Below are 19,420 nucleotides of genomic sequence, written 5' to 3' on the forward strand. Positions count from 1 at the left end.
ATTTAGATTCAACCACAAAACCTTTGGGAATTTCAGTTATAACAAAGTGAATTGGATCCTCTCCACACCTCACAACATAGGCTATGGCTCAATAAGCCTTTATGTAACCTCAAGACCTACAAAAATTATTAAAATAATATTAAGGTTACAACTCAAGTACTTAGAAGTTATTAAATGCCAGACTTCAGCTTGTAGTGTCCAACTGCTTCACAAACATATCTTCACAACTGAAAGAGGCAGGTAATTAGATTGTATTGTAGTAAATATACACAAGGGGTCAAATTGAGGCTGCACAGGCAACCTTTAATTCTGACATTTCGTAACTTTTGAGTGTGACTTTGCAACCTTAATCTTTTAATTATGGATGCTACTCCATGAGCAAACTGAAAAAAGCTATTCCAGTGTGTGGAATCACATTGACACCCACCTGGCGTCAGCAGTGTTGGAACCTTTAGACCCACTGCACAGATCTCTGCCTCTTGAACTAATGGAGTAACTGGTCTGCAATTAACTACTGCTGCCAGTCACTAAAGGCGGACAAGGCACACACTTTTACAGTCCAGCTTGAGCAAATTTCAGCCTGAAAATTTGACCAAGATCTAAGCAAATGCAAATAGTGTTACAGTGGGGAGACTTGGGCAATCTTAATTATAGGTGGTGCTACCAGCTCCATCTATAATTCTTCTACCCCAAATTATGGCATTCAATCCATCACAACCATATCACATGAATGTCTTAACAGCTGAGCTAGGCCATGGTGCCATTATCACCCCTCTCTACCCACTTTGGGAAGATTAACACCACCAGATCAGACGGTGTGTGTGGACTGGAATTATGGCTAGCTTCTGCACAGATATGAGGTGGGAAGTGCTTTGCACCATTTACATGCTACCCCATCAAAATGTCTTTAGAGTAGGGGTTCTCAAACGGGGGGGTTGGAACCCCTCAGGGGGTCACAAGGTTATTACATGGGGGTTCGCAAGCTGTCAGCCTCCCACCCAAACCCCGCTTTGCCTCCAGCATTTATAATAGTATTAAATATATTTAAAAGTGTTTTTAATTCATAAGGGGTCGCACTCATAGGCTTGCTATGTGAAATGGGTCACCAGTACAAAAGTTTGAGAATCACTGCTTTAGCTCCAGTCACAATTTGGCCATTAGTCTGTTTTAATTCTAGTCAACACTATATCACCTGACAAAATTAATACAAAAAAGATAAAGTTAAGAACACAACAGCTAGATGAAGGAGGTGACAAACATTCAGGTAATAATCAAAAGCTACATCCTTCCTTCAATCCATTCATAAGCTCTCGGGTATCCAAAGGATCTGTGCATATTGAATGAGGGCACAATAGACAGGTTTTTAAAACCTTCCACAAAACTTTGGAATAGCTAAACTGCCACTAAAGCTTTTTGTTCGAGGGGCAGCAGCACTTCTATTACTTTATAGCATATTCTTTAGTCAGCAGCTAGTGATCTTGCTTCACACATTTCTACAGTAGTTCCTTAACAACTTGCATAATTAAAATTTACTAATGCAATAAAAATATTGACCTGAGATGAAAGCCATCAAAATGAAAGACCACGCTACTGTATGTATAGCAATACCCCTTCCTATTTGTTCACAAATATCCATGGGTTTTAGAACGTTATTATCTTAGTAATATGAACAGGACATTAATATTATGCGGAAAAGAAGTTGCTATGGATTTTAAGCCTTGTCCACACTCTAAATTAAGGACAGTGTTGCTAGAACCTTTTCCGTAACCACTGTGTCCAAGTGATATTTTTCCTGCTGAGATCTGCTCTAGTCAAACAATGCTATTTACTACTCCCCAGGATATTCTGTGCTAGATGTTTTTCTTTTTTATAATTGTGACAGATATAAAAAGAAATTGATATTTATCAATTTAAATTTTCACAGTTGTGGGAAACTATATAATGACAGTAGATGTTGAGATTCAAAAAGTTAAAGCTTTGTAACTGTTCAAACACAAATTGTCAACATCATGTAAACATATACACAGTAAACAGACAAAGGTCTCACGCAACATTTTTCTTAATTCAGTGAATTTTGATGATTATTAATGGAAATATTTTTTCGTCAGTTGGCATGTGTATGGGGAAATTGACGTTTACTGATAAAAATCTAATCCTTCCAAGCATCTATGGCATAGCTTGCACTAGCCTGTAACATGGTTATGTGGAGGGGCAGGAAGGAAACTCAGTTCACACTTGTAAGGGAAGTGGAGATAGCAGCATGCCAGCAGCAACCGTTTTTAAACATGGTGGTGGTTAGTACTACACTCCAAGGCCGTACACATTTATACAGTAGGTGACTTCATATGTGAACAGGATATTGATTGCCGAAAGTATCAGATGGTAACACCTGATCATCCAGAAGCATTCTCACCAAAATCATTTAATTTCATTTTTCTTCCTTTCATTTTTTTCCACATATCCTTTGAGAATATCTCTTTGCACTTACCTAGTTTAATCAGAATATATTATATAAAACAAAAAAATTAAAGGTCACAATATGACTCGGAGCCCCTGTTTTGGGAAGAGGCCACTGCTCTAACGGCAGTGGAAGGATATGTTACAGTTATGTCTATGTAAGGCATAATGCCCCTAGGGATATTTTTAAGTAAATGTGGCCTGCCCTACTCCCAGTACTCACCTTCTAGTACTTATCTCTACAGAGGTGGGGAGTGATAAGGTCCTGGCCACACTACCCCGCTATTCATGTATGCCCTCTCGAGAGCGGTGATTACTGCTGGAAGCACTAGCTGGCCCATTCCGAGCACTCCTGATTGGAGCACACACATTATGGCACGGTTATGCTGGGTGGAGGGGACTCTTCACATCTTCTCTTGCACCTGCACAAAGCCAGATATAATTTGGCTTTAAATTTACAATTTGGGTCATATGCCATTCATCTGGGGGAACTGAGCAGTGGCAACACTACAGCCTGGACTGGACAGAAAAAACTGCACAAGGAGCTTGTAATTCATATTCTAGAATTGTAACATAGCTAGATATTTTGCCTGAAACATAACTCATTTTAAAAGGGGAGGAGGAACATGTGAAGAGAGAAAGAAGAACTGATTTGATTTGAATAGGGAATTGCAAGCCATTGACTACAGTCTGATAGTTCAAAGGAAGTTGTTTTTGCTAGAAAAATAAGAGAGAATTTAATTTGTCAACAAAGCCAGAGTAGGCTTTGTAGTAAAATGAACTATGGTTCGATGACGTGTTGCTGTTGTTGCAAAGTTCACTTTGATTTGCTTTTGGAGGGAGATATTTTCAGTCCAATACTTTGTTATAGCTCTGCAGTTGCAAACATAGCTGCTGCTACCAGAACCAGACAGTTTAACTCACACACAGGAAGCATTTAAAACATATTTTTATATAAACTATACAGACAGACTTGGTTGACTTAAAAAATCCATTCGAAAAATGCCTTGAGCACAAACATCCTGTTGCTTTTTCTAGGTTTTTTTTTTTTAAAGCAGGGTCTTACAAAGGCATACAGAAGCTAGCTTTCTTACTCCAGATCCACTGTCAGGTCTGGAGCTGAGCTAGAAGTGGTAAACATCAAGCCTGAGCAGGCTGAGAACCTGTGTACTCTTTGCTGACACAGTAGATTTAGAATCTAGGGCAGCTGATAGCATCACTCTGGGAAGAAAGAGTTCCCATTAAGAGTTGTGGGGATGAAGACAGAGTGCTTGTATCAGAACTGGGCGGCCCAAATTTAGATAACACAGTAATGAGCATGTGTTGTTCAAAGCAGTGTGAAGTCAGCTTTAGACAAAACATGTTGTGCACTTCACTAGCTACAGCTCTGAGCTTGAGAGTCTCATAAAAAGTCTTTTAAAATATCCAAATGTATTTTTAAAATGTTTTCAAATTTGATTATCTAAACCAAAAAAGACAATGGCAACTTTGCTGACATCTCTGAAAAGGCATTGTCCATCTCCCAATTAAGTCTTTCTTCTTCCTTTGACTTAAATGGGACTTGGATCAATCCCCTGTGCCAGACAAACAGAAATAGGGTAAAGCTACAAGACCAGAACTGGGACTGAGCAGACTGTGCCTCTATCATAATCTTTATGTGCTAATATGTGTAGCACCTCCAGAGGTAAAGGAAGCACTCAGAAAGTGCAACATTGAGTGAGGAAGGGGAATCTCAGAAGATGGCTTTCTGCCTATAAGTTCGCCAGTGAATGCACAGAAATCAGATTTATATCTGCTTTTTTCTCAGTCTTCATTTCAGAATCATGCAACCTGTTTCAAGAAGTGATTTGAGATTCCATCATCAGTACATGATGTTTTCTGCTTGATGAGATTCAACACTTGTCCTGAACATTGTTTTGCTGCTACAGGGCAGCCGCCTCTTGCTGTCCAAACATGTTTTACAAACATGATTTAACTGGCTCTAATCAGAATGATTCTACTACTAACATTTCTAAGGAACAGCGATTGCAACATTTCTTTCAACATGACTAATTCAGGAACAAGATAGAACATAAATGTAATAGAACAAACTAGGGATCCATTGTGCAACTGATGTAGAGTATTGTCATGTGAGAGATACCTTATAAGGCTAATTTTATTTCCTTGCTAACGGCTGTGAGACCCTCTAGCTGTCTTCCTCATGGAAACATAGAAATTGCAATACCGAATCAGACCAGTGGCCCTAACAACCTAGCTCAAAGATACCACATAACAACAAAGCTCAAAATACCTTAATGCACCTAGCCAACTGCACAAGGCTGTCCATAGTTCTTCTTGATCTATAAATATGATCAACATATGCCTTGAAGCCTTGAAAGCCAATGTGCATGGCCTTATGTTAGCTTGCTTAGCTACAAATGTTATCATTAACTCCTTATCTTGCTTCCAAAGCCTTTTCACTTTGCTGCTGCCTTTTTTTTTTCACACTCTAGGTTGTGGCACATGCATAAGCATCCCCCGCACTAAATTGGAGTGATCATGAGATTTTCTACTTGTGCATGGAATCTGGCCTTTATGCTACATTTCCAGTTTGATCATTGGACATACAAGCAGAAATCTATTCTGTATCCAACGGCTGATTGTGTCTTTGTAGCCATAATCTGGTCTATAATGGACACGCCAATATACTACAGTTAAAGCCAAATCGTGAAATCCTTCCCTGACACAGATTAATACCATCCATCTTGTGGTGTCACAATCTAGCCCTGATTTTGTATACTGCATTACATATAAACTGGATCCCCAAATGCTTTAGAGGTTTAATTAATTTAAAGTAATTACAACGGTGGTTAGCCAAGACAGAGAAGAATAAAGAGGGAGAGATTAGATAGTTTGAGATGAAACATGCCAACCAAGAAATACCCAGGAAAGCTGAACTAGCCTGAACACACCGTGGTGAAGGCTTCCTCACACAAGCACTGAGTAAGAGGCAAATTGAAAGTGTTTCCTGTGTTGAGACGATAGGAGGGACTGAATTATTCAATGCCACTCTCTCCGTCAATTCACTTAAAAGCTCTCTCTCTCTTTGATTAAATAAACTTGTTTTATCTTTTATTCTAAATCAATCCACTACTGTGTTTGACTTGAAGTGATTATTAATGCCAGTTAAAGCAAGAAGTTGTACTTTTGTCTCTTTACAAGACCTTAATACTCTTCCGAATGTTCTAGGAGAGGGTTGGGCATTTCAGGGAAGATGGTTTTGGGGAAATTCAGGACTGGGGATGCGTTGGGGTCACTTGGCTAGTAGTAACCAAGGCTGGTGGAGATGAGAGTGTTACTATGGCTTCTGGTATCAGAGCTGCTGCACTATGGCTGCTCAACACACAATCATTGAGTGCATGCTTGTATGTTGGGTGGGAGCATCCAGACAGGGAGCTACAGCAGCAGAGCAGCATAAGGCACTCAAAGTTACAGGACAAGTAGAGACACAACCTCTCAATTGCACCCTGGCATGTAACCGTATCAGTCCAGTTCCTAAAAGAAAATAGCCACCCAATAAAACCCCACTGCAGGTAGCTTTGTTGACAGGTCCAGCCCAGAACCCAAGCACTGAAGCTACATAGAGACTGAATTACCTTCACACTCTAAAAGTAGTTCTTCCAGATTGGGGCTGAACCACATTTGTGGGACAAGATAGCATGGCTTATCTTGCCCTGACACTGCCTGAGCTGGACCTGTTCTGTGGAGAAATATAGATTAATTTCATCTTCAGGGCTGTCAATCAACACCTTTACATAAGCCCATACAAATATAAAAGAATGAAAACATGGAGCAATAGAGTGTCAGTATATAGTTGCCTTTTACACTGTTCCTGATTTGTTATCTATTCATTCACTTTAAGTAAGAATAAACCTGTAGCTCATGGCTGATACAATTCCCATATTCAAAACAAGAGATATTTTTACATTACTGTTGTAGTATAAGAACATACGAATGGCCATACTGGGTTAAACCAATGGTCGATCTAGCCTAGTATCCTCTCGTCCGAAAGTGGCCAATGCCAGGTGCTTCAGAGGAAATCATCAAGTGATCCATCCCCTGTCACCCATTCCCAGCTGCTGGCAAACAGAGGCTAGGGACACCATCTCTGCCCAACCTGACTAATAGCCATTGATAGACCTATCCTCCATGTTCTATCTACAGGGCCGCCCAGAGGGGGGGGCAAAGGGGGCAATTTGCCCCGGGCTCCGCAGGGGCCCCCAAGAGAACAGCTGAGGCTCCCGCCTCCGCCCCTCTCCTGGAGCCCTAGCACATCAAGCGGCGTCCTCAGACAGCGCCGCAGCATGTCTCCGCCGAGGCCCCTGAGCCCCGCTCCACTCCGACCCGCGTGGGGAGGGGGCGGGGCTGGGAGCTCCGGGCTGAGCTCAGCTGCCTCCACTCGGCATGGAGCTCGCAGCCCCGCCCCCTCCCCACACGGCTCTGAGCGGGACGGAGCTCAGGCCCTGCTGGAGCTCCCAGCCCCGCCCCCTCACCACGCGGCTCAGGCCCCGCCAGAGACATGCTGCGGCTGTCGGGCGAGGCGCTGAGACTCCGGGTGAGGAGGGAGCCGGGGGTAAGAGGCTGGGGCCGGGGGGGTTGGCTAAGGGGCAGGGAGTCCTGGGGACAGTCAGGGCACAGGGAGGGGGCAGAGGTTGGGGGAGCGGTCAGGGGGCAGGGAATGGGGGGTTTGGATTGTGGGTGTTCTGGGGGGGGTGGATAGGGTCAGGGCCGCCCAGAGGGGGCAGGGCAAGAGGGCGCAGGAGCTTCTTCGCTCCCGGTCTTCGCCGGCGGGAGCGGAAGGACCCCCCAGTGGCGAATTACCGCCGAAGCGGAACCCGCCGCCGACGTGCAGCCCGGTCTTCGGCGGTAATTCGGCGGCGGGGGGCCCTTCCGTTCCGGGACCTGCTGCCGAAGTGCCCTGAAGACCCGCGGCAGGGACCCCCCCCGCCGCCGCCGAATTACCACCGAAGACCGGGCTGCACTTCGGCGGCGGGTCCCGCTTTGGCGGTAATTCAGCGGCGGGGGACTCCCGCCGCGGGTCTTCGGGGCACTTCGGCGGCGGGTCCCGGAACGGAAGGGCCCCCCCGCCGCCGAAGACCCCGGGCCCCCGGAAGCCTCTGGGCGGCCCTGCTTATCTAGTTTGTTTTTGTAACCCTGTTATAGTCTTGGCTTCACAACATCCTTTGTCAAAGAGTTGCACAGATTGACTGTGTGTTGTGGGAAGACATAGTTCCTTTTGTTTGCTTTTGATGCTTAAAACAAGGCTTGATTATATACAAACGTATGGCTATGCAGTTATTTTTTTATTATTATTTCCCTCAAGGAAAGACCTAACATTTCTTGTAGGGTTTTAAAAAAAGGAAGACAGAAAAGATGAAAAGAGAAAAGGGGAAAAAGGGGAGAAAGAAAAGCAGCAAAGAGAAAAGGAAAGAAAAAGAGAAGCGAGAAAAGAGAGATGAAATGGGTAGTCTAAAACTCTTCTTTGAGAGCTTGTTTCCGCCTCTGAAAACTTGTTGCCTACTTTGAAATTGTTTCAAGTAGTTCAGGACAGATTTATATTAAAGACAATCAAAACTGGGATTTCTTAAAAAGCTTTTAAAAATATTACCATAGATCAAAACTCACTCCATATAACTTTACCTGCAATTTTCCTGAAAACAGGTTGTCCAGTTTCAGGCACCTTGAAAGTGAGCATTGCAGAAAAATAATACACATATATACATACAGAAGCCAACCCCCCCATAAGAGTTATTCCCCACTTAAAAAAACAAAAAACACTACTAAAGCTGAGGAGTTCAGCAAAGCTATTGTTTGTTCTACAATTTGGGCAAGATTGAGACCTTGAGCTAGTCCACAAGGAGACTCTGTGTGCAGCACACCAAGGTGTGAATGTACAGCACACTAACCTGCTGCATACAGCTGTCATGCAGACCCTGCTTCTGCACACTAAAAGCTCAGTAGTGCACTTTGCTATACTCTCATTTCAAACAGCAGGAGGTCAAAGCACACTACAGAACTTTTAGTGCACAGTAGCATAGCAGGGTCCAGTTAGAATGGAACAAGCTGGTGTGTGGCAGATTTACACCTCAGCTTTCCATGCACTAACTGACCCTGTAGACACGCCCATTATATCTCACTCTGCATAAGGGTAGCTCAGCTGTGCATGGCCACACATGCAGCTGTTGGAAAATCATAGTGCTAATGAAGCCTTTTTGTATTAGGCCTGAGTAAACCAAAGTTATGTTATGCTTGTCCAAACTGTGTTGGAAAGCTTACAGAACTCATTAGACTGAAGGCCGTGTATCTACCTAAGTCAGCTATTTCGCTTATCAGTTTTGTTTGGCTCCCCAAGTATATGTTGGCTCCCCAAGTGTATGCAGCTGCGTTCACATGTATGCATCCAAAGTATCTAGTACAAAGGGTCAACGGATGTATCTTGTGTCCCCTTCAGAATGACAAATGTATCCTCAACAGCTGTATGTCTCTTGTAACCCCCACAAAATGATATATGTATCCTGCGTACCCAATTATCCCCTAATAGATACATGTACAGGGTCTATAGGTCAACCAAATGACGTAGACAAACGTAGGCTAAGTTGTTTGTTTCGGGGTATAAAGGTAGGCCCATCTGGCCATGTAAGGTGTGTCTCTTTCTCTGGCACTAGCCGAGAGGAACACCCGCTCAGCTGACCGATCAATAAAGGGTGTGGTACTTGTCTTCCTGTCTCCGTGCCTCCTTGGTGTAATTAGGTAAGCTCCGGGGAGAACGAGCCCTTTTGGCTAACAAATGGCGACTCCACGCCGGGACTTCTCTCCCTGTTGGGGGCGCTGACCGGCAGCCGAGGACGGCTCAGGAGAGTGGCCACCTTGAGCTATTGGTTTGCTCGAGCTCCGGGTCGCCGCAATCGGCCGGGACGGCTACGCCCCCTCCATAGAGAACTCCAACCGACACGGAGGCAAGACGGTACCAGAAGAGGGGAGTCCACCTGCCAGACGTGGCCACTCCGGGCGTGGTAAGTGCGTTACCTCCTGGGTTTGAGGATTAACGCCCCCGAAGAGTGAGGGTTGGGACATTGGGCCCCTAATGGTAAAAGAACCCACAAATAGGAAGGTGTGTGGGTAAAAGCTTTCTGGTTAAGGTACCTAGGTTCAGACACGGCTAATGAATAATTCCATTAACTCCACGAGTCCGTGGGCCGTGCTGAACAATTACTGGGACTTAGAGCAGCCCCAGGGCTGGCTTTTCTTTTTGGTAGGGGTACTTTTGTTTCTTGTTCTATTGGTATGCTGGAAGCCAAAACTGTAATCGGGTCTAGGAGCGTGTGAACCCATCTTCTCTTCCCCCCCCTTCTTTTCCGTGTGGGTAAGGGACAGTCTAAACATTCCACCTCACCCCCTAAGGGTACCCCAGCATATTATATGTACGTACATTATGGTTCTAAAACCTGCAGGTATTTAGAGAATTGGAATCTTTATACGCGTGAAGATCCATCTAAACAATGCCCATTAAAAGGTACCTTTAATCTAGATAAGATCATATATCTCAGAGGAGCTTTTAATCACCAAAGAAAAGCCTCTGACACAGTGTGAGCAATTTGTCTAGGAATGGGTTAATTTGAAATTCAGCTTGGCAGAAAGATGAAGAAAAAGTTGTTTTATGCTCAAGGTCAAAAATCAGCATAAACTATGTTAAGTACAAAAAAAAAAAAAACTGCTTTCAGCCCCAGCTGGCTGTGGAAAAATAGAGACAGGCAAACTAAAGGCAGTACAAGTTACAGAACTGAGATTACATTTGCAAAGCTTAACTGTTTGGTGAGATCCAACAGTCTGACTTTGTGACGGATGCCGGTGTTGGTGTGGCTTGGTGACACTGGAGAAGCCACAGGTAGCTGACCTGGACTGGAATCTCTGAAAGAGACACCGCAGGAGATTCCAGGGTGTAAAAGAACAGCCCTCCCAAGAGCGGAAGCATGTTGGAAATTCTGAACAAGCTGTATACAGGATAATCTCCCGTCCACCTATTCCCCTTTTCTGAATGTTATATACAGACGTGGCCAGTCTGGATATGTGTAAGTATGGGGCATTTATATTTTTCTTGAGTGATGTAGGAGCATTCCCAACACTCTCCATTGTTGTTTTATTATTTTTAATGAAGCTTTAAAATTTGGTTATATGGTGTGCTTTCTCTATCCACCCCCCCCCACCGTCCTGCAGTGTCAGTTTGATCACCTGACATGAGGGATAATTGGTAACAGAAATTTGTCACAGTTTGGTGAGCAATAGAGAATGGGGGAACCCTGTAGAATTTACACCATCTATTTGTTTTACCCTTGTTGTTTTATGCTTGTTTTATTTGGTTCTGTTGGTGTTATATGTTGAGGATTGCATAATTAAAGGTGTGCCCATTCTCAGCTGCAGTAAGTCTGAGAACTGGAGAAGGGTTTAGCATTCCTCTCTCCACCCTGGTTGACCGGGAAGGGTGGCAAGTGAATCTACCCCCAGTCGTAGCAGGACTGGGCAATAGAGTAGTTGGAGAAAAGGAAAAAAATGTGTATTTGATAACTAGAATTAAGCAATTAAGAGCATAGATCATGAACCAGGCAGCAACTCAAACCTGCGCCAGGCCAAGTTGCAGGCCTTGAGACAGGACTTCCAGTTATAAAAGGAAGCCCTGGCTAAGCAAGTACCAGTCCTTCAGGGACTTGTTAAAATGTAACCATTCGTGCTCAGCATATGCCGTAACAGCAGTGTGTTTGCTACAAGAGGCAATTAAATAGTTAACGCCAGTGGGCCATGCGTTTTGCCCAGGTGGCAAGCCTCACGAGGGAGGACTCGGGTCGTCTTGTGAATAAAATGTTTTAGGAAAAAAAACAGAAGGGTGGGGGCAGAAGCCCATGAAAGAAACGGTTCAGCGCAAAAAAAAAAAAAAAAAAAAAAAAGGATCGGGCCCAGGCGGGCAGGCAACAGACAGAGAGCTTGGAGAACAGGTTGGAAACTTTTGAGGGTCTCGTGGAAGGAAGAAGTAAGTGAGTGTAAGCATGGGGATTTCAAATACTCAGGAGGATATTTGGAATGGCGATTTGAATTGGTAAGTGGCTGTTGGGAGCCAAGCAAGTGATATAAGGAAAGAGCAAGTGATTTGAAGGAGAGTGAAGAGTTAACTCTGTAGTTGCTGGAGGGAGTAGTAGTTGAACTTTGTAAAAATGCTAAAGAGAAAAGTTCTTGGTGTTTTTTTTTAAATGTTTGTAAATAAATTCAGGCAAAGAAATTATTAGATTGCAATCATTTGGCTATGAACAATTTTGTTGAATTAGCTAAAGAATGTATACAGTGCTGTGTAAATGAAAATTTATTAGGCTCTAAGGCACTATCAGTGGTGATGTTTTCTTTCAGTGTTTAAAAGCAGGAGTTAAAAGTAAAAAGCAAGCCAGAAAGCATCTGTATTAATGCAAATTATCTAACTGATAAGGTAAAAGCCACTGAAACCTGGGCTGCCTATAAAACATATACAAAAAATATGGGGTAATTCCCCTGTTTTGCCTAAAATCAACAAGGGTATTTGTATATTTTAAGCAATAATTGACTGCCCAGAAGGGGTAGACCTTTGTTTTTGTCTTTCAGATAATCAAAGAAAACTAATGCCAGCTAAACAGCATACAACATACCATGATTTACTGGCAGAGTAAAAATTATGTTTTGTGTTCTATGTTCTGTCTTGTGGTGTCTGTCTCAAGTGGCCAAAATTGTTGTGATTAATATTTTCATGGGATGGTCTGGTTTGAAATAAAGCAGAAGGCTTGAATTGAAATGCAGATATTTGTTTTGTTCAACTTAAAATACAAAGTGTTTGGATACATCAGAAAAATGTGATCTATTAAAGTCTAATATATTTTCTTAAGTAAGAGAAAGAAACTACATTGGCCAAATCTTTTAATTGAAAATTGTTGTTAAAATTTGCATACTAACAGTCTTTGGAAGCGAGGACATGAAAAGTTAACCCACTCCCCATATTGTGCATGGCATCCTTCTGGCTACCTCAAACTTCTAGCCAGAGGGCTGGGGATGGTGGGAAGCTATTGAACTAGAGGTTGTATTAAATAAACTCATCAAAGTGGGTGTGCTTGTCCTGGCTTGTTGTTCCAAAGCTCTGTAATAAGGTTATTTTAGTAGAAGGGTATATGTGGCATACATTAAATAATAAGACTAATGTACTGTATAACAGCAATGTGTATGTGTTCATTGTTAACAAAAGGTGTATAAGTAAAAAGTAAAAGTTTCCTTTGTAGGTTAAAAAAGGAAGCCAAAAAGGGGAAAAGGAAAAAGAACGAGTTAAATGAGAAAAACTTTAACTAGCAAGCTCGGTCCAAAAAAAAAAAAAAAAAAAGATACACACTGACTTCGTTCAAGGACACTTGGCTAACAACCAGAAAAGGGGGGCTGTACAATCTGCAAAGACACTAATGCAATGTGTTAGGTTTCCTTTTTACACAGGTAAAGACGCACTACCCGAAGACCCTAGCAGCCCTGCCACTCCATGGAACCTGGAGACCGGATCAATGTACAGGTCCACCAACAAAAGACTGCTTTGGCTCCACGCTGGAAAGGCCCTTATTGAGTCCTGCTGATTACCAACACCGCTGTGAAATGCCAAAGACTGACTGCCTGGACCCATGATTCTCACTGCAAAAAGACCCGTCCACATCAGGAGAACTCTCCTATATGATTAGCCTATTCTTTCTTCTAGTTCAACTGTGCTTCTGGACAGCAGGGAAAAAGGACAAGGTGACGTGCTAGCTAACCTCTCCCTTGTCCGCTGACAGACCTACTGTGCCTTTGAACTTTTCTAGAAGAATCAAAAACCATTACAGGCTGGTGTATTCCTAATCCCTCCCCTGTAGAATGCTGAACTACAACTGTTTGGGGAAAGAAGAAAAAAAACACTCACTCCACTGACATTGCCAAAGTCCAGGAATTCCTGACTAAAAAGGACATTGAGAACTGACCCTGGTGAAGAAACCCGAGGAATTATACACTGGCAGAAAAAAAACTTGTGGGACCCATGTTTGGGAATGTGGAATTACTTGGATTTTGGGGTTTATTCTACAGGCTGCGCCCTGTGTTTTGGATAAATCCTTTAGTATGTATTGCCCTTCCTAATTGGATTTTAAATGACATTGTCTTTATCCAGTTTTCAGATCACTTTTACATACCCAGATTGCTCACAAGGGGCTGCCATTAGCTTAGCACAACAAAGAGCCTGGGTTATTTCCTCTGGAGAAAGGGGAATTGACCAGATCCCTGTGGGCTGGGGCCAATAGTGTTGCAGTCATCTGAATTATTTTTCAAAGCCAAGAATATGCTAAGAAATTGGGCCAACTAGAAAAGGCCACTAGCCTTATTTTTGAAGCTCAGCTATCTTAAGTATAGGCTGGAGTTGGTAAGTTACATGTCATTTCCACCCTTAGTTCTATAACCCAGAAGTTACTGACAGAGATGGTATTGAATATCACTGAGGCTGGGAAGGCATTGCAGTGGGATCTAGTATGTTTAGAAATCCAGGATTTCCTGAATGCCCAGCTGATGGCCATTTGGAGTAATCTTGAGCACCAGACTTGGCCCACTGCCCTTACAGACACGTCAGGAGTACCATCTGATCTGTGGTCAGGGAAACATACTTGGACACTTTCTGGATGGAAGTGTGGACATTAACAGTGCTCCTTCCAAGCATATGGACCGGTTAGGGTGGGTGTGGCTACCACATACCGAATCCTGCCGGGTCCATGGGGAGGATGCATATGGGACTAAATTATTCACCGAGGCATCTGGGAAATTAAACCATTGAGTATGCCTACCTGAGTTATAGTCAGTGCCCCGATCCCTTAGTTGTTAAATGAACAAGGTTCTACTCTTTTGTCCATGCATTCATTCCTGGGTTGGGGGTGACTAAGCTTAAAAGAGCAGTTGCAAATATTTCTGCAGAGCTTCATTGCTTTTTGGCCTCAAAGTGTGAGAAAACTCAGCCAAAAGGTTTGGTGAGTATTCTCAAAGGGGGGAGTTGTTGGAAAATCATAGTGCTAATGAAGCCTTTTTGTATTAGGCCTGAGTAAACCAAAGTTATGTTATGCTTGTCCAAACTGTGTTGGAAAGCTTACAGAACTCATTAGACTGAAGGCCGTGTATCTACCTAAGTCAGCTATTTCGCTTATCAGTTTTGTTTGGCTCCCCAAGTATATGTTGGCTCCCCAAGTGTATGCAGCTGCGTTCACATGTATGCATCCAAAGTATCTAGTACAAAGGGTCAACGGATGTATCTTGTGTCCCCTTCAGAATGACAAATGTATCCTCAACAGCTGTATGTCTCTTGTAACCCCCACAAAATGATATATGTATCCTGCGTACCCAATTATCCCCTAATAGATACATGTACAGGGTCTATAGGTCAACCAAATGACGTAGACAAACGTAGGCTAAGTTGTTTGTTTCGGGGTATAAAGGTAGGCCCATCTGGCCATGTAAGGTGTGTCTCTTTCTCTGGCACTAGCCGAGAGGAACACCCGCTCAGCTGACCGATCAATAAAGGGTGTGGTACTTGTCTTCCTGTCTCCGTGCCTCCTTGGTGTAATTAGGTAAGCTCCGGGGAGAACGAGCCCTTTTGGCTAACACAGCCCAGAAGAGGAACTGTGTGTTGTGGGGTGAGGTGGGATCATCTATTGGCCCACAACATCAATGGATGACTTCCTCCTCTTAGCCAGGGCATCACATTCTCTTCCTTCCTCCCCTTCTCCAGGCACAGACTGGCAATATGGGGAGGTAACACAGGGAAAGCCTTATTTCCCTTTTCTCCCCTGCATGGCAGCACAGAAAAAGTCATAATCTTGCCCATGGACTCTCCCCCTATGTAGGGTAACATATTCTTGAACCAGCCAAAATAATAAAATATAGGCAGTGCCACTAACTCTGGTGATGTTTCATGTTTTTCTTAAAGCCCAAGCTCTTGGAGTTATGTGATCATATTAACTCTCATTTAATAAAAATTAGTGTGTGAACCCTAAAGGCTCAAACCAGAAGGTAAATAAAAATTAGTTTTAAAAATCTCATTTTTTCGGGGGTGGGGAGGTCTGACTCCTGATTTCTGAACACTTAGAGTATGGCAATATGGTATATGGTTTGAAAACTGGCAAAAGGATTGTGACTACAGTGCCAGACATATATGTTCCTGTTGATGGGGTAGATTATTTAGTAGTATATACCAATATACCAATATTGTGTTAAGGCCCATCTCATTTAATAATGTAGTCTGATCAATTATTGCAAGTGTGTGTAGTAAAGTTATAATTATTTTAAACACAGCTCCTTTCCCCTGAGGTGGCTACTTAGAATTCTTGATTGGGACAGATTGATTGACTGATTGGGGTTGATGAGACCGATGACAGAAATAAGTACAAGCTTTACTTAACATTCAAATAAGCCCACTCATGAATATAACTAAGCAAATTAAAGCTACAAATAGAGAGATAGCTCTTAGGATTATAGGCATACTTACATACTCCTAAGGCTTATGGAAAACAAAGATAGAAGCATGCGGTCAGTGGATTGCATCGGAGGGCAGGTCCCAAACTAGTTAATATCATTTCAGGACCCTGACAATCCCAAATTTAGGGACCTGGGTTAGAACTTTTATACTCTTTGTTTATATAGCTAATTGGACATCTAACTATATTTGCCCATGTTTTGTGACCATAATAAGGCTCATACCTGCCCATTTTCCATATGTGTCCATCATTTTACTTCTGATCACTAACCATTTGCATCAATCAATTTTTTAATAAATCATATACGTGGATGTGGTGTAACTGCCTAATTACTATATTGCAAAAGCCCCCCCGATTGTGCCCCTATTTCAAGATAACTTTTGCAAGCTTGTGTTGTAACTGCCCTTCTGGTCACTTGTTTGCTTCACAGAATGAGAAGGCATAATTCACAGCCAGGGTTATGTCCTTGGGCCTTGTTTGGTTCACTTAAATTCTTAACATGAATTTATCACACTAGGCCTCACGCTAGTAAAACATGCCTTTATATCATAACAAAGCCTAACAACCCAATTATTTGTCATCCTACTTGCCCCTGGCATGTTTCAAGCTAATAGACATTCAAATCTATCAGTATTATACCCCACAAGTTTTTTACAGAGGTATCACAGGGCCTTAGGTCAACAATAACTCCCCTAAGGATCTGGATGAGGAGGTCAATGAAACCTACAGCTTATAGACCGGATCTAAGTCCCACTGAAGACAAACAGGTGTTTCAGGAGTTGCTTTTAAAAGAGTGTGAGTAGTTTAAAGTTTTACGGAACAGGGAGGAAGACTCACAGAGGCCCAAATCCACAAAGACATTTCACTGGAAGTTAGGGGCCTAAATATCTTTGTGACTCCACACTTCTATATCTTGCACAGTGCTGTGCTGTGAGAGGGCAGTGAGATTTGCACTATGTCCAAAGACAGGTATTATGCATTTTAAATGGTCTAATCTACATTGATCAGATCCTCAGCTACTATAAATCAACACAGTCCCAATTACTTCAATGGCGCTACCCCCGTTTATACCAGCTGAGGTCTAACTCTCATTTATGTACATTTTAGGCCACTGCTATTCTTTAAATAGGAATGGGGATGGGTGGGAATGGGGGTACTTATCTTGATGAATTGAAGAGTTCTCTTTGAGGAAATAGTTACAATAAGACTATGAAATGTAATTTTTCAGAGCCATGAGAAATTAATCAGCAAAAAAGGAATTAATTGCTGAATCACTATTATAACAGAAAGGGGACAACTCTGTAGGTGCCTAAATTCACTCATTTGGGACCTACATTTTTCAGAGTAAAAGTTCCCTAGGCACCTATTTTCCTGCCGCTGAGCAGGGTCACTGCTGCCTACCAGCCACCTAAGCCCCAGAATGATTTGGGGGTAGTGGTAGGGATAGGGATAGCTCAGTGGTTTGAGCATTGGTCTACTAAACCTAGGGGTTCTGAGTTCAATCTTTGAGGGAGGCATTTAGGGCAAAAATCTGCCTGGAGATTGGTCTTGCTTTAAGCAGCAGGTTGGGCTAGATGATCTCCTGAGGTCCCTTCTAACTCTGACATTCTATGATACAAACTAGGAGAAGACTGGTATTCAGCCTCCTAAGTCATGTATGGGGCCCTCATGGGCTGCAGGGCTAAAGGTAGCAGTGCTGATAATTGGACTAGGGCTAGACCCAGCAAAGGAAGGGGCAGGTCTTGGAGCCTGGGCTCCAGCCTGAGCCTGAACATCCATGCTGCTACTTTTAGCCCTGCAATTCAAGCCTCACAAACCAAAGTAAATTGACCTGGGCTCTGAGACTCAGTGCCATAAGTTTTCTTTGCAGTATAAACATCCCCTTAGGAACCTTATTTCTATCTATATATATATACACATACATACACACACCCACACCCCACTCATTATGAGCAACATATCAGTGCCCTTTTGCTGTGTTGCTCCTAAGAGCTGCTGCGGTTACAGGGAGTGTTGTCTGATCAAAGGTATATGAAGCATTTAAGGGCATTTCAGAAGGGGTGGGGCAGGGGAGTTGGAGGGAACCCAAGCTTGGGGGGAATGGGGAACCCTGAGTTTGGCAGGGGAGCCCGCAGTCTGCAAAATGCCTGAGCAAGCCCAGCTGCCAGGGACAGGCTGAAGATGCTCCTGCTGGCTGCTTCATGCTCCACTCTGACAAGGGATGGATGGCTGGGGAGGGCACCATGCACAGCCTGCAATGGAGGGGTCAGGGGTGGCTCCAGGCCCCAGCACGCCAAGCACGTGCTTGGGGCGGCAAGCCGTGGGGGGTGCTCTGCCGGCGCCGCGAGGGTGGCAGGCAGGCTGCCTTCCGCGGCTTTCCTGCAGAGGGTCCGCTGGTCCCGTGGTTTCGGTGGACCTCCCACAGGCGGGCCTGCGGAGGGTCCGCTGGTCCTGCGGCTTCGGAGGACCTCCTGCAGGCGTGCCTGCGGGAGGTCCGCCGAAGCCGCGGGACCAGCGGACCCTCTGCAGGCAAACTGCCGGAGGCAGCCTGCCTGCTGTGCTTGGGGCGGCAAAATCCATAGAGCCACCCCTGGGAGGGGGACGGTGGCTCCTAGCCCACAGACAGTGGAGACAGGAATGGGGAAGGGGACAGGTCAATGCCCTGAGGAGGGGGGGTCCCTCGACCTCACTCCCTCAGTGAAAAACAGCTCATCCACACCCCACCGCTGGCAACCAAGATGAAGGGGACAGCTTAGTGCATGGGGGGAGTCCCTGATACTCCCCACTGCAAAATAGCAACCCCCTACCCCCACTGCCTGCAAGTCAGACACTGACGAAGGGAGGAGGAAACCTTCCAGCTGCATCTCTGCTGCTCCCCCTACCCCAGCTTTCCCACCCCAGAAAAATCTCTCTTCCAGACCCTCCCCCCAAAACTCTCCCTACACATGGTCTCTCCCTACACATGGTCTCCATGCCTTGTCAGGCAGGGAAAATGGATGGGGCTGTGCCCTGGAGCTGTACTGGAGGGCCAGGGTCAGGAAGGGAGTGGAAAGATGCCTTTGTGGAGGGCAACACCCCTCCATGCCCCACTCCAATATCCACCTCTGACTGTGACGTCACAACGTCACAAATGTTGCTCATATGCGGCAGCTATGTTGCTGTTACTGAGTGGACAATTCGTGGTAGGGAACGTGTTCCCAGAGGAAATGTTGCTTGTAAGCAGTGATTGCTCTTATGAGGTGTTGCTGAAAACAAGTATCTACTGTGCTTAAGAGTATCATTATGTATAAAGGGGGTAAACAGTGAGGTGGCAAAATTTGAAGACAATACAAAATTGCTCAAGCTAGTTAAGTCCAAAGCTGACAGCAAAGAGTTACAAAGGGACCTCACAA

General features: G+C 44.1%; 1 long non-coding RNA gene across 1 annotated transcript in view; it reads right to left on the reverse strand.

Moving 5' to 3' along the window:
* Window positions 1-19,420, reverse strand: part of LOC123363682 — a 35,260-nt gene that overhangs the window by 11,266 nt on the left and 4,574 nt on the right. The gene's annotated exons all lie outside the window — the stretch shown is intronic.

The sequence above is a fragment of the Mauremys mutica genome, chromosome 2 (assembly GCF_020497125.1).
Source record: "Mauremys mutica isolate MM-2020 ecotype Southern chromosome 2, ASM2049712v1, whole genome shotgun sequence".
Classification (NCBI taxonomy): Eukaryota; Metazoa; Chordata; order Testudines; family Geoemydidae; genus Mauremys; species Mauremys mutica.